Source organism: Mus caroli, chromosome 14, assembly GCF_900094665.2.
Source record: "Mus caroli chromosome 14, CAROLI_EIJ_v1.1, whole genome shotgun sequence".
Taxonomy (NCBI): Eukaryota; Metazoa; Chordata; class Mammalia; order Rodentia; family Muridae; genus Mus; species Mus caroli.
This window is the reverse complement of record NC_034583.1, coordinates 72,471,014-72,485,858: the sequence shown is the minus strand read 5'-3', so window position 1 is coordinate 72,485,858 and position 14,845 is coordinate 72,471,014. Positions and strand designations below refer to the sequence as shown.

The following is a 14,845-nucleotide window of genomic DNA, read 5'->3' as shown; positions in this document are numbered from 1 at the left end:
TCTCTCTCTCTCTCTCTCTCTCTCTCTCTCTCTCTCTCTCTCTCTCTCAAAACTCTAATCAGTTACTCTGATATTGCAGCTACCTGGACTTCACTTATGTAAATGGATAAAAACTGCACACATTGTATTGACTTCAGCTCTTCCACCTTCTGTCACAGGGTTCCCCTGTTTCAACACTGCTTCACTTGTGTTGAATTTGCTCAGAACCATCACTAATTATAGGAAACTTAAACCTTATTTTGTTTTGAAGATACTATATCAAACAACAAGCACAAAACAAACAAACAAACTTAGATAAGCTAACTGACTCTTAATAGAAGATTAGAGGAATCATAAGATAAGTCAGGGTCCAAGGGGCAACTTTCTTGCTGCATCACATGATAGAAGACTTCTCATCCAAGTGGTATATAAGGTACTCAAATGGTCTTCTGTAAAGATCCTATGGTCATGATAATAGTGCTAACTACTGAAGAGTCCATGCTTAGAACCTTGGAACAATGCATTTCCCAATACTATCATTGCTCAAAATACTTTACCAGGATAAGAACTGTGGAGGATAAGCTCAAATCACAGGAGTAAGTCTAGCCACTGCTTGGAGAACATCTGAGGTATTTATGAGACCAAATGGCTCGATTTTTTTTGAAAATATGGTAGTATAGAAATAAATGGAGTAATCATTTGGAGAGGTTATGGCACATGTGGGCTCTACCTTACTAGCTCAGTGCTGTATTTACAATGCAGCTTAGGTTCATACTGAGTGTGACATTCTCTTTTAAATTTGGGCATGTTGCTCACATTTGAGAAGTATGATATCAAAGCCACCATTCTTCAAGGTATTTAAAAAGTGTACTCACAATACTTGGTAGTTTTACTTCATTTCCTTGTAAAAAAAAGTGTGCTAAAATGTATTATTAAGCATCTATTAATATTTTTCTTGTTTTCCTATCAGTCTGTAACTGCTGGAACAAAACATGCAGATGTGGTTTAGTAAAGACTGATTTTTTTTATAAGCAAACACACACATATACATTGGGATAATCAAGTCAAAGAATGAAATATAACAGCCATCACTAGTTTGTCCCTTCCATTGTTAAAATAACAGGAATCTGAGAATTTATTTCATTGTGTGAAAGAAGAAGTTGGGTCGAAAAGAACAATGAGTATTTTTATGATATCACAGTGTAGAAAGTAAAAAATATCTAAAGAAAATTTATAACGTAATTTATATTCAGCCATTGCTCTTTAGCTGCTAGAGCACTTGAGTGAAAATTTCCCTTAAGCCCTATTTTTCTTCAAGAGGTGAAATGAAACATTCTACAATGCTCAGATATATTTGTATCTATTTCCCAGATGGAAAGTGAGACCAATGTCTAACAAGGATATTTAGTTTATGAAACAAAGACAAAAAGCAAATAACTCATAATCCATAGAATAGAACAAAAATAAAACTAATAATAGATGTGTTTACAAAGTAAGATTCTGAAATTATAAAAAGAAAATCAGTGAGTTAAAATTGGGTAAATAGGTACAAGGTAAAGGATATGAAATGTATATACAAATATTAACTCATAGATTTCAATGAACTGAAAAGAGGTTAAAGAAAATATACTCAAACTTTTAAGCTTTTAAATCTTATAGATGATTTGAAACTTTAGATTAATTTACCTGTATTTTTTCAATAAATATTTTTAGTATTTATATATCACATTTTGTGCAAAGCAAAAGACCTTCTGAGAGAATATGAGTTAGACAGACTCCTGATACTGAGTAAATGGAACCTGAAGAGACTACCTCCTATAGCCAGGCAGGAACCCTAGTGGAGCAATAGAGAAATCAATCTACCCACAAAACTTTCAACCCAAAATTCATCCTGTCTACAAGAAATGCAGGGGCAGGGCATGGAACAGAGACTGAGGTATTGTCCAGCAATAACCAGCCTGCCTTGAGACCCATCCCATGGGCAAGCACCAACACTTTATACTATTAATGATACTCTGTTATGCTTGCAGACAGAAGCATGTTGTCCTCTGTGAGCCTCCACCCAGCAGATGACTCAGGAAGATACAGACACCTACAGCCATACAGTGGATGGAGGGTGAGGACTCTTCTGGAAGGTTTGCAGACACTGACTAGGATAGGAACTCCAAAGGAAAACAAATAAAGTCAACTGTCCTGGAGCCTTGGGGTTCTTGGAGTCTGAACCACCAACAAAAGAACATACATAGACTAGACCTAGGCCTCCCCGCACATGTGTAGCAGATGTGCAGCTTTGCCCTCATATGGGTCCCAAATAACTGGAAAGGGAGCTATTCCAAAAGCTGTTGCCTGTATGCAGAATATTTTCTTCTCGATGGGCTGCCTTGTTTGGCCTCAGCAGGAGAAGCACTTAGCCTATCAGCGACTTGGAAGTCCTGGGGAGGGGGAGGGTAGTGGGGTACTCAAGCGAGCCCCCACCAAGCCAGATGAGAACAGGAGGGGGAAAGGATTGTGTGAGTGGCTGACCAGGATGGGGGCAGTGAGCAGGATGTAAAGTGAATAAGTTAAAAAATAAAATTAAATTAAAAAATGAATATCTCAATTGAGGGAGAACCTAACTGGGAACCAATATTTGATATAGCAATAAACAATTCCAAAAGGTCTGCAATAAATATACCTAAAGAATAGGAATAAATGATGTTTCAATTAAATATTAAAAATGTTATAATGACAAATGTGGAATTTTAATAAAGAAATAGAAATTATAAGAATTGCAATAGAACTTCAACAAAGGAAAACAAACTGACAAAAGTAAAAAAATGAGCTGAGCTCAATGTCAAATTAAAGAGGCTAAGGAAAACGGACAATGAACTTGAATGGCCACTCTTTGTTGGACACAAAGGAAAATACTGAAGCTTTGACGTAATAATAAAAAATTTCCACACTGAACCATGCACATGTTCACAGACACTTAAAGAGAATACAAAGCAACATCTTTTCATCTTAGCTTGATAATTCATTTTGGATTTTTGCATTTCTTTGGTCAGTTCCTGTAGTTCAAATTATTGGCATTTTGTTACTGTCTGATATTAAAGATATGACAAAATAGAATGTTAACTTGAAAATAAAATGACACTAGTTTTTCACATATATCATAATGGCCAACTGAATTTCTTTTTAGGTCTGACATAGAATTGTAAGCATCTTGTTATCCCTAAGATAGTACTTTCCTATTGTCTCAAGAATGTTATCATTAACAGCCTATAAGAGCATAATTAAAATACTCAGAAAATCAAATACCAGTGCATCTCTTTATTCTGCATCTTGACTTGTCTGCCCCATAACTTTGTCTAACAAAACACATCCAGACTAAATTCCACATCTCCTTCCCAAGCTTAGTGCTATGGGAAAGGCCCTCCCCAACCCTTCATCGTTCACCCTTCATGGCACCGGCATCCATGCAGCTGCACAGCACAGATCCTGTAGGACCTCATAGGATTGTGTCGTACGTTCACTTTTCTGTTTACAGCCAATCACTATGTCCTGGAGAATGCACCTTTTACATGGTACTCATACATGCCCTCACTGTCCCATTTGCTTTGTTCACTCCCCCATTATCTTTCATCTGGATTAAAGCAGCAGCTTCAAAGAAAAGTTTCAATTACTCTTTTCCAAAATGTAATTGGGTTGGATTCATTTGTAATTATTTTACTTATTAATATATATGCATATATATATATATATATATATATATATATATATATATATATATAGTGTGTGTGTGTGTGTGTGTGTGTGTGTGTGTGTGTTTATACTTGGTCAGGTATGCATGTCTGTACATGAAGTTGAAAGAAGGATTCTTGGCATCCTGCTCTATAATGTTCCGCTTCATTTCCTTCAAGGAGGCTCTCTAAGTGGGGCTAGGCTGGCAAGTAACCATCCCCGAGAGCCTCCTGCCTCTCCCTATGCCCTGCAGAGTGGAGGTACAGAGGTGCATGGCCTGTGAACAGATTGTGACATGGCCTCTTGAGTATTGAAAAATCAGGCCCTCATACCTACTCAGCAAAGGTTCTTATCCACTGGGATATCTCTCCAACCCTATTGTCCCCATGTAAGAACCATGAAGACTATTATTTCCTTCTGTTAACATAAAGAACTGCTTTAGGCTGAGTTGTGGATAAACCCCCAAATTCTAGAAATGACTTAAGGAACTGAGATTCTGTTCCTTCACCTTGCTCTGTGACCACTCACTGCTTGATTCTGTGCCTCTATCCTGGCAGCCATTCCTGCCGAATGGTGCTCCATGCCTCCTTTGATCACACCACCTACCTCCAGCTGCCCTTCAGCTCTCAGGTGAGGTGTTACTTTCTTGGTGACATTTTCCCAGGCTAATCTCCAGTCTCTGTTCTGTGATCTCTTATTACCACTTGTCTTTCCTCTGGAGTGCTTTTTCAAGTGTGCTTAAATAATTAATTGAATAATTTATTGTGTAATGTCTGTTTCTCCTACTAAAATGTGCGCTTCAGGGATCTTAAGAACAACTTCCACGTTCCCTTCCTGTGTAATTTAGAGGTGCTGTTGGCTGAGGAGAAGTTGAGGAGAGGTTTGACTTCAAAGTGGAGATTAGTTAGAAAGTGTCCTCAAGAACTTCAGTTCAGGGGCATCGTTCTTGTTCCATGTTCTGTTTAAAACCAGAGGCCTGGTATCTAGACTATGTATAATTTTCTTATGGGTTTGATAAGACAAAGAACATAACTTAAAATCTTTGTATGGCAGACATACATAAATTCAATTAATATTGAAGATGGAATTATTGTTCTGCATTGTAAGCATATACCAAAACTGAAACTTTTGTTATCTTAATAATTTCCAAATAATCCTCACTGATTATAGCTGATAATAATCACAAATTATTATTATTAGTAATAATAATTTTAAAATCATGGGTTATAACAGGATATTTGGCACCAGAATGCTATCTTCTGTACGTATCACCTCATGTATAGATTATCAGAGATTAATTTTCAGGAGTTAAAAAGAATAATACATTTACATTTTCTTTAGAAAATCTAAAATAATATATGTATGTGTGATATGTGTGTTCACCACTAAATATGTGAGTGAGAGGGAGAGTGAGAAAGAAGGGGGAGAGATGGTTTTTAACTTAGGTCCACCATGTATTTAGATTAGGAATATATTTATTAAACTGTCAATATCTTCTATGGAGTTCTGTTAAAATAAGGACCGCAGACAAATTGAGAATGATTCATTGTATATAGAAGGTAAGAAAAGTTAAAATATATATTATTATGCTTAGGACATATAATTTAATAGTCAAAATTGTGTTCATAAAGCAACAAAAAGTTTGCTTAACCCTCCATTTTATACATCTCCACTGATATAATGTTTAAAAAGTTCTAATTTCAAAATGAAAATGAAAATTTTATATGACACGCTAAAATTTTTGCATTACTTGCCTGTATGCAGTTCAATGTATCCTAGTTGAATCTAGGCAATATATTTTCACTTCAAGCCACAGATAGAATGCTTATTGGCATAACTACAAACTTTAGATTTGAATTCCCTATGGGATATTTAAACTCCCTGGTTAATCAAGGAATAACACCCATTACTGAAGAACCTAATGCTTCTAACTAATAATACTGACTGCTGCTTCCGATTAGAGAATATAAAAACTGCTACATTAATCACCAATGCTATTTCCACCGAGAAGCAAGAGAACATGCTTACCATAACCCAGAAGTATATTCTAGGGATGTGAGCAGAAGCATAAATTCAGAAGTACCATATCTTCTTCCTGGTAAAATGCCCCAGCTACTTAATTTTTATCTGGGCAATGATGCAAAACTAAGGCATTGGTCAGCTCCAGTGCTTACAGAACCACTGCAGAAGAAATCTTTATCTCATATACCTGGGCCTGGCCTCAGATTCTTTATTTAAGAGGCACCAGACATTCTATGTAAATGTTGGTTATAAGCTAAACTTTGGCAGTTATTTTGGGTAAAGAAGATGAAGGTTTGGAACAGACCAGATGACTTTAATGAATATCTAAACTTCTAGTAGGAATATGGGAGCTGACAGCAGCAAAATTACAGAATCAGAGAAGCCAGAAACATTAAAGTGGCACTGGATGACATCCTTAGGATCAAGATTTGAAAGGATGGCATGGAATTTTCTGCATATCCAATCAGTCATCAAGCCAAATTGCAAGTGAATTTACCTCCTATGTAAAACTTTGGAATTCCCACAGAGAGGACTTGGAAGGCAAATGTATCCCTAGGTGAGCAGTCAGAGCACCTGATTCCTGTATAATTACATGGAATGAGAATTTGATACATGACAGTAATTACCTAGCTGAAGGTGCAATTAGCCATTTGTGACCTCATTCTGAGTGGCAACTAATTAACCCTTAATGTCAAAAATGTCAACCTTCATCAAGACACCAAAGAAAAGTACTACATGATCAGCTAATACTTGTTCCAACCTATTAATGGTTGAATCTGTCATTAGAGAGGTGAATGTTTCATTTTTACATCAGCCTGTATGTTAAGATGTGAATTATGCTCCATTTTCTTTTCTTTTGAAACCCATTCCTCTGCTACCTTTGTGTGCATAAAAATTCTTCACTAAAATAGAAATAAATTTTTATGTGCATCTAGAATTACCATCTCAGTAGCATAAACTGTAATCAAGAAGATGCACCAAGGACTGTAATGACCTGGTGGTATGTGCACTGGTTTTAGGTATCTTTGGTTTTAAATAAGTCACCAAATTAGAAACAGCATACAACTACTACACTATTTCCATCAGTATCTCCCCATTGTTGGCACAATCAAAATTGTCACTAGCATCTTCCTTTCATAAATGTTAAAGAAATAAGAAATTTTGGTTATTTTTTTCTAAAAGCATAAAATCAACATTTACTTTTAATGCTTGTTTACAGTTGTTATATTCTTATTTTTTTATAAGCTTTTCATTTAATAGCTTTAGATGTACACAATTTAGGCAGCCAGCTCTGATCTATGCAAGTTTGATCCAAATAAATAAAAGTTTTATCTAAATAAAGAGTGCAATACAAACACTCTTTGTTCAAAATTTTAGGATTCATCAATGTCAACTCAACAATAATATTAAAAATAATTTACATGGACCCACAGCCATTTAATCTGAATTAAACCCAATTATTATTATAGACCACCATGGCACATACTTGCTTTAGAAATTGAAAATAAGGCCTAGTACCAATAAGCCATTCTTTTGAATTTATCGTTCAAAAGTGTGAAATGTGTTACTGAAATTTTGTCAGCTCTTTGATTTTTCTATTCTGTCTACAAGGTTGTTTCAAGGATCTAAACTTAATTTAGGTAATTCAGTTTTTATAGAGACCAAATCATTTTCTCAAACATTTTACAATCTCATCTTTGTGGAAGAGCAGGTGCAAGCAAAGAAAAGTATGTAAGGAATGTTACAAACATGATGCCATGGTCCTTAACTCCAGTGTATGGTGCCTCAGACGCCTCATCTTTCTACATAGTTCAGAAAAGAGAGCTTATTATGACTTACCAATATATCAATGTGCTTTATTATTTACAAATAACCCTAAAGCCTAATTTTGCTTTGTATAGATAGGCAAATATTTATGGCTTCTATTTACTTTAATAAACTCTAAAGCATTTCTTTGTAGTTAATATAATTATAAAAGTCCCTCTAATAGCAGCATTATTTTTTTCTCCCAGCAACAATGAAAATGTTTCCCATTTGTTTGTTTATTCATTTTACATCCAGATCTGATTGCTCACTACCTCCTCCCAGTCTCTGCTTCATACAGTCTTTTTCCTAAAACTCTTTCCTTTTCTCCTCTGAGAGGGTGAAGACTCACCTGCCGGGTGTCCTCCCACCCAAGCATATCAAGTCTCTGCAGGTCTAGGTGCATACTCACATATGGAGGCCAGACAAGTAAGCTCAGTTAGGGGAAAATGTTCCACAGAGGGGCAACAGCTTCTGGGGTAGCCCCTGCACTAGTTGTTGGAGGACCAACATGACGACAGGCACACATCTGCGACATAGCAACAAGGAGAATTCATAAGCAGAAATCACGTTCAAGATGAAAAATACCTCAACGGTTCTGTAATGCTGCAAACTAACCAGGAAGAGATATTTAGGCAGATTGGAGATAAAGCTTTTAGTTCTGTGCAAGTAGAAGCTGAGAAGGTGAAGTACTAGATTATACAATAAATGTAACCGTAATATTTGACAAGCCTACTTATACCTTTTACGTGGAGAATCATGCTTTCTTCCCAGGACCACTAACTAGGACTCCAAATGTTCTCCTTAGCCATAGCAAGGCTTGTTAACTTGTCATTTGATAAGTGATTCTGTTATACATGTGTTCCTCACTAGAATAAACTAATGACTAGCGATGCACCCGACACTGTATATCATCTCTTAAATGCCTACTCAGATCATTTACTGCTTTGAATTTGGGTTTTTCAAATACTTTGTGTTTTTTTTTTTATCTATGTTTTTGTGTCACATCCATGAAACCATTGCTAACATCAAAGTCACAAAGATATTCCTCCCTTGAGTTCTCCTAAAATATTTTATGACTTGAGGGTATTATATTTTAATTTTTAATACATTTGACTTGATATATGCTGGACTTAGGCCAAAATAAGCAAAAGCTTTATTTTGAAAAGAAAAAGTTTAAATATATTTTGAAATTAGTAAATTTGAGGCCTCTGTCTTTATACTTTTTCTCAAAGCTGATACGATGATTCATGGACTGTGGAACACCAACAAATTATGTTATTATTAATTTTAGTATCTTAGAATATCCTTTCTTAGAAAATATTTATAGGTTATATATACAAATCTGCATCTGGAACATATATGTTGCCTACAGAAGCTAGAGGCATTCAATCTTCTGAAGCTGAATTTACAGATGTTGTGTGTGGTCTGATGTGGGTGCTAGCAACTGAAGATATATTCTCTTAACCATTGAGCCATCAATTTCTTCAATTTATTTATTTATTTATTCTTACATTTATTTAGTTGTGAGACAGGAAAACATGTGTCAAGGCACATGTGTAGAGAGCAGAGGAATATGTTCAGTTGTTTCTATTCTTCCTCTGCATGGCTCCAGGTGTGAACTGAGGCCATCAAGTTTGGCAGCAAGCACTCTTGCCTACTGATTTATCCAGCCAGTCTCTCTTCCTCTCCCTCTCTCCCTCCCTCTGTCTCTTTGTCTCTCTGTTTCCCCCCTCTCAATTTTAACTATATTGTATTTGATTAAGTGAGAGTTTCATTGAGTAAAGGTGCTTACTGCACAGGACTGAAAACCTGTCTATGACTCTTGGACTCAAGTAAAGGTGTAAGGTAAAGACCAACGCCTTATGAAGTTGCATGGTTACATATATGACCACATCATGTATACAAATATAATACACACACACACACACACAAACACAAATAGATGAGGTGGGGGGAGTAATAAATGATTTCTTAAACTTAAACCCTCTCAAATATCCAATTTACTTGTCTGTAGCAAAAACTCATTCCTCATCGACAAATGAATGGATATTCTGCCACTTATTTTATATACACGTAGTGGACTACTGTCTAATATTAAAGAAGAAATTATAAAAGAATGTGGATAAAACTTGAAAATATTATGCTTAGAAGGTAAACCAGTCCCAGAAAGAAAATGCTATGTGATTCTGCTTGTATGAGGTATGGACAAGAGCCACATCCACAAAGCAGGATAGAGCTTGCCTGGCAGTGCAGTGGCGTGTGTGTGTGTGTGTGTGTGTGTGTGTATGTGTGTGTGTGTCAGAAATTAGCAGTTACTAATAAATAGCTATGTATTTTCTCAGAAGGGGTATAACTTAAAGATTTTCTGTACAATAATAGATTTATACTCTATAATATTGGACTGGACTGTCTATTTTTTTTTCATGACTCAAGTCTTCTTAACACGAGAAGTGCAGTTGTTGTTGTTATTGCTGTTGTTGTTGTCATTGGTGGTGGTGTTGTTAAAACTTCTTATATAGCTAATAAGTGAGTGAAAACCAAAAGTTTAAAAAGAACACTACTGCAACTTGACTGGAACCAAATAGAAACTGATCCTCGACAGTGAAATACAACCTTAGATGATGGCAATAGATGCTGTCCTTCCAAGGGGTTAGAGCCTTGCTTCTGCCTCCCATTTGTTCAGATTGGAATGGAAAACTACAGAACACAGATGGGAAGCTTAGCAACCACAGTGGTGATGGCACTGACTTTTTCCAATATCTGTCTTTGCTTCCAAGTCCACACAATGTAGACGGATGCCCAGGTGCTCACTATCCCTGCTCTTCTTGTAGAAGGGCAGTTCTGGCCTCTCTGTCCACCATTTAATGGGGGCATGGCTGTTCTTTTATTCCAAGTTATCGTTGTTGCCTCAAGCCCTTCTGTTTCCACCTATCAGGGTATTGGCTGTGGGAGAAATTCACACATCAAGCATGTATCCAAGTGGCTGATTTTGGCTTTCTAATTGAATTACACAGGGAAAAAAATGTGTAAAATCTGTCCAGAGTCACACATTTCCTATGTGTGAATACAAATCATTATTCATTCAACAGGGTTTTCAATATTGGTACATTAGACCTAGTTGCTTCTTATAACTGCTGGCTTGATAAATATTTTAACAAATATTTCAGAAATCTGGCTGTAAGTTGCAAAATATAAGATGGGACCTATTATTACAGCTAAAATTATTACTAGAAAAATAAAAATTTATCACTAATGAGAAATTTTGAATTGTTTTTAGGGCACCATAATTAAAGAACTCAGTAAACTTAGTTTATATTATAAAAGATCAGCAACTGAATTCTGAATTATTCTACTTTTCCAAATATTGTTTTTTTTTTATTTTCTAGCATTAGAATCTCAACTTTAAAAATGTGTATGTTCATTCTTCCTCATGTATTAAACATTCAAATTCCAGAAATATAGTCCACATCACTGCAACTCATATTACATTAAGTAGGAACAGGGATTTTAAATAAAAATAATTAAAGTTATTATATTTGTAAGTGTTAGCTGCATTTTATAAAGTTCTAACCTTCAAGGAGGAGGACACATAGCACCTTGAAGATTGAAATATAGGTTTTTGTAATGTTATTTTCTTATGTGGAATAGACTACATAATTCTGTGCTTGCCTTGCTTATCAGATGAACTTAACAACCTCAAAACTATGGACATGAAAATATATACACTTCATTGTTATGAAATATATCTGTTACATATAACCTTACCTATTACCATATGACATAGTCTGTTAAATATAAATATATATATATTATATTTTTTATGTTATATATGTATATAACTACATTCAGTTATACATATACACATATTTATTCAAATTATCTTGAAATTTTTCATAGTGAATACCTTAAAGGAGATATGATTTTGAGAAAAGCTTTGAAAATTATTCAAAAATAAATAATATGATTTATCAATTTGGGGAATTCTCTTACACACATAGTAAGATTTTAAGACAAAGTATCCATGCTGTGAAAATAAATATTAAACGTAAAACATCTATATAACATAGAAACTGCATACTGAGATACATAGTGTGGTTCTTTGAATGAGAACGATTCCCATCCATAGGTTCATATAGTTGCTTGCTTTGTCCATAGCTTGTGGAACTGTTGTGAAAGACTAGGAGGCATGGCTTTGTGCAATATGGTGTAACATTATTTGTAAGCTTCAAGGTTTCAAAAGTCCCAGTTTCTCTTGCTCTCTGTCTTTATCTGTTTGTCTCTGTCTGTTTCTCTGTCTTCCCATCTCCCCCCTCTTCTCTGTGTGTGTGTGTGTGTGTGTGTGTTTGTGTGTGTTTTGCCTGAATATCAGATAAAAGATCTGATACTGCTCTTGTGCCATGCATTTCTACATGATGTCATGATTCATGCAATATTGTTATGTACTTACCCTCTGAGACTATAAAAACTAGACCCCATAAAATCCCAATAAGGGCTCTCATTAATATGTTGCCTTAGTCATAGTCATAGCATATTTTCACTGCAATAAAAAGGAAACTGGGATGCCTACCAAAGAAAATACAGGTATATATCCAAATAAAAGCTACACAAAGATGGCATGCATGAGATTATTTTTTAGTGCTACATGTTGAAGTCAGGGCCTTGTGCATCATAGGCAATTGTGTTGCTGAGGTTCACACCTGTACCACAATATCATTCACTAATGTCCCATATGAAAGCACCTAATAGATGAAGCATCAATAAACATGTAATATGGAACAATCTTTAAAAGCCAGTTGTCAAAGAACCCAAGCCTAGTGGCTCTTTTTCTCCAGAAAAAAATTTAAATGAGTGAATAAAGCAAAAAATATAATATAGCAATGCCAAATAACATACTTGTTCATTTATTTAATAATAAATTCCTTTCAATAAAGTAGGAATCAGTAAGGAATATTCTAAAATAAGAAATCCATGCGCAAATGATCATTAAATCTTCTACTGAATTTCACATACTATATAAACAGCAATAATATAGTAAGATTAAAAACAATCACCAGAGTTGGTGTTATATACAACCCATAAATATTATTTTTTATAGGGTGGGAGCAAATATATGCTACCTGGGTCTTTCTCAACTCATTTCTTCTGCAAACTCCTTTACTAAATATGTGGCTTTCTGCTCCATAGCAAATGTCCACCGTAGCTTTTTCATACACTCTCTCCCTAACAGAAATTTCTCTTAGCCTACTCTTGTGATTCTTCACTCAATGCCCACAGACTACCTTCCCAAATTTTCTTTTCTGTCATACAGTGTGACCAGAAGCCATAAAAAGTAAGATTTCAGGGCTCTCATAATCTGTTCAAGAAGCTGACCTTTACAATAAATTACATTTAGAAATTGCTTCGGTCTTCATGCTCAAATATTTATCATGAGCAGGCACCATCACCTAGAGTTTAAGGTTACAAGATTAGCTGTGTTTAGTTCAGCTTCTCTCTGATTGTTTTGTTGCACAAATTTGCGGTGATCTCAACACTGAGTTTTGCGAGAGCGATACTATGACTGTGTTTTTCAATCATGATTCTTCCTTGGTCATTAGTTGCTAGTTTGGTGGTTAGGATGAGGAGAATTATTGCTACAAGGATTATTTTTCCATTTGTGGACTAAGAAATCAATGAGATAGATGTTTAGCCATGAACAAGCATTATGTAAAATGATTCCATTCTTTTGAATTTCTCATGCATAGTTTATATTTGCTAAGCATCAACTTCTACCAGTGCAATATAAGAATTAAGGCATCTTAAAGAATGAAGAAATTTAAGATATTTTTTTTCATTGAGTAGCTTAACCAAATTAAAAACAAAACTTTGAGACACAACAGGATTTACGTACATATAAATTGTGGCAGTATGCATAAGATCTATACAATTCCAACCCTGACAGCATCCCAGCACTGAAAGGACATTGTGAACACTAACAATCATCCCTAATCCAGAAAATAGCTCTAAATGACAACTTCTTGCAAAAGAAAATTTAATTCTTTTCCAATGGAGTCTCAGTGAGGACATTAGCTACATCTAAGGGCAGGCTCCAGGCCCAGGGGAATAGCCAACACAAAATGGGCTGAATGGTGTTCTTATAGATATATTTTTGCCTCATATTGCTTTGTATGAACATTTTTCCCTAATCTTACTGACTTTTTGATTGTATATTATGTTTTTTTAAAATTTTGTGATTTTATGAGTTTTGTCTGTGTATGTCTCTTTGCATATGTGTTTGTTGTGTTTTTGCGTGTGTGTGTGTGTGTGTGTGTGTGTGCGGGTGTGTATGCGTGTCTTGTGTTGTTCCCATTTTTTTCCTTAAGAAAGGGAAAAAGAAGGCCTGAAGTTGGATGGCAGGGAGTTAGGGAGGGTCTCAAGGGAGATGAGTAAGGGAAAACAGTGATCAAAAGAAACTGCATGAATAAAAATTCTTTTCAATAGAAAATATAGGCAACTATAAGATATATATCGGAGGTGTTGTATCTACAAAGAAATATTAAAGATACAGATGCTATATAGAACATATAAATGCAGTCATATACAGTTTATTTATAAGGATATTATATCAATATATACAAATATTTGTATGTACCAGATATTAACAGATGAATAAACAGCATTTAAAATTAAATAAAAGCTTAGTAAATGACTTTTAAGGTTTGAACTGTCTAACTGAGACATTATGACTGAGACATTACTGTTATTTGAAATTGGAAATATCTTCTGTTATAGATAACTGAGGTCAAAATGATCCTGACTGACTATATTTTGTAAAGGTGAGGTTGTAAAATATAATTGCATACTTTAAACTCATTCACAACTAGTTATTTTTTAATAAATTTCCAGTACTCTCATTTACCAGTTCCAGGGATATTTTGGGAATTCTATAATGCAAAAAGTAATGCTCACCGACTATTTTAAAACATAACAAAGTTGCCATAGCCTTCTTTTAAAACTTAGACTTTCAAAATAATAACCATTCATGACAAGTTTCTTAAGATTACAAAAAAATTTTTAAGGTTTAATTTTTTTATTATTTTTTATTAGGTTTTTTCTTCATTTACATTTCCAATGCTACCCTGAAAGTCCCCCAACCTCCGCTTCACGCCCCCCCAACTCCCACTTCTTGGCCCTAGCATTTCCCTGTACTGAGGCATATAAAGTTTGCAAGTCCAATGGGCCTCTCTTCCACTGATGGCCGACTAGGTCATCATCTGATACATATGCAGATAGAGACATGAGCTCCGGGGGTGTACTGGTTCTTTCTTTCTTTTTTTTTTTT

At 35.1% G+C, this 14,845-nt stretch overlaps 1 long non-coding RNA gene across 1 annotated transcript in view; it reads left to right on the top strand.

Moving 5' to 3' along the window:
• The window catches only part of LOC110308890, a 6,556-nt gene extending 4,442 nt beyond the window's left edge, over nucleotides 1–2,114 (top strand). The window contains exon 3 of the long non-coding RNA XR_002379628.1: nucleotides 2,010–2,114. This is a non-coding gene — a long non-coding RNA (uncharacterized LOC110308890). The remainder of the gene's footprint in view (nucleotides 1–2,009) is intronic.
• The last annotated feature ends 12,731 nt before the right edge of the window (nucleotides 2,115–14,845 follow it).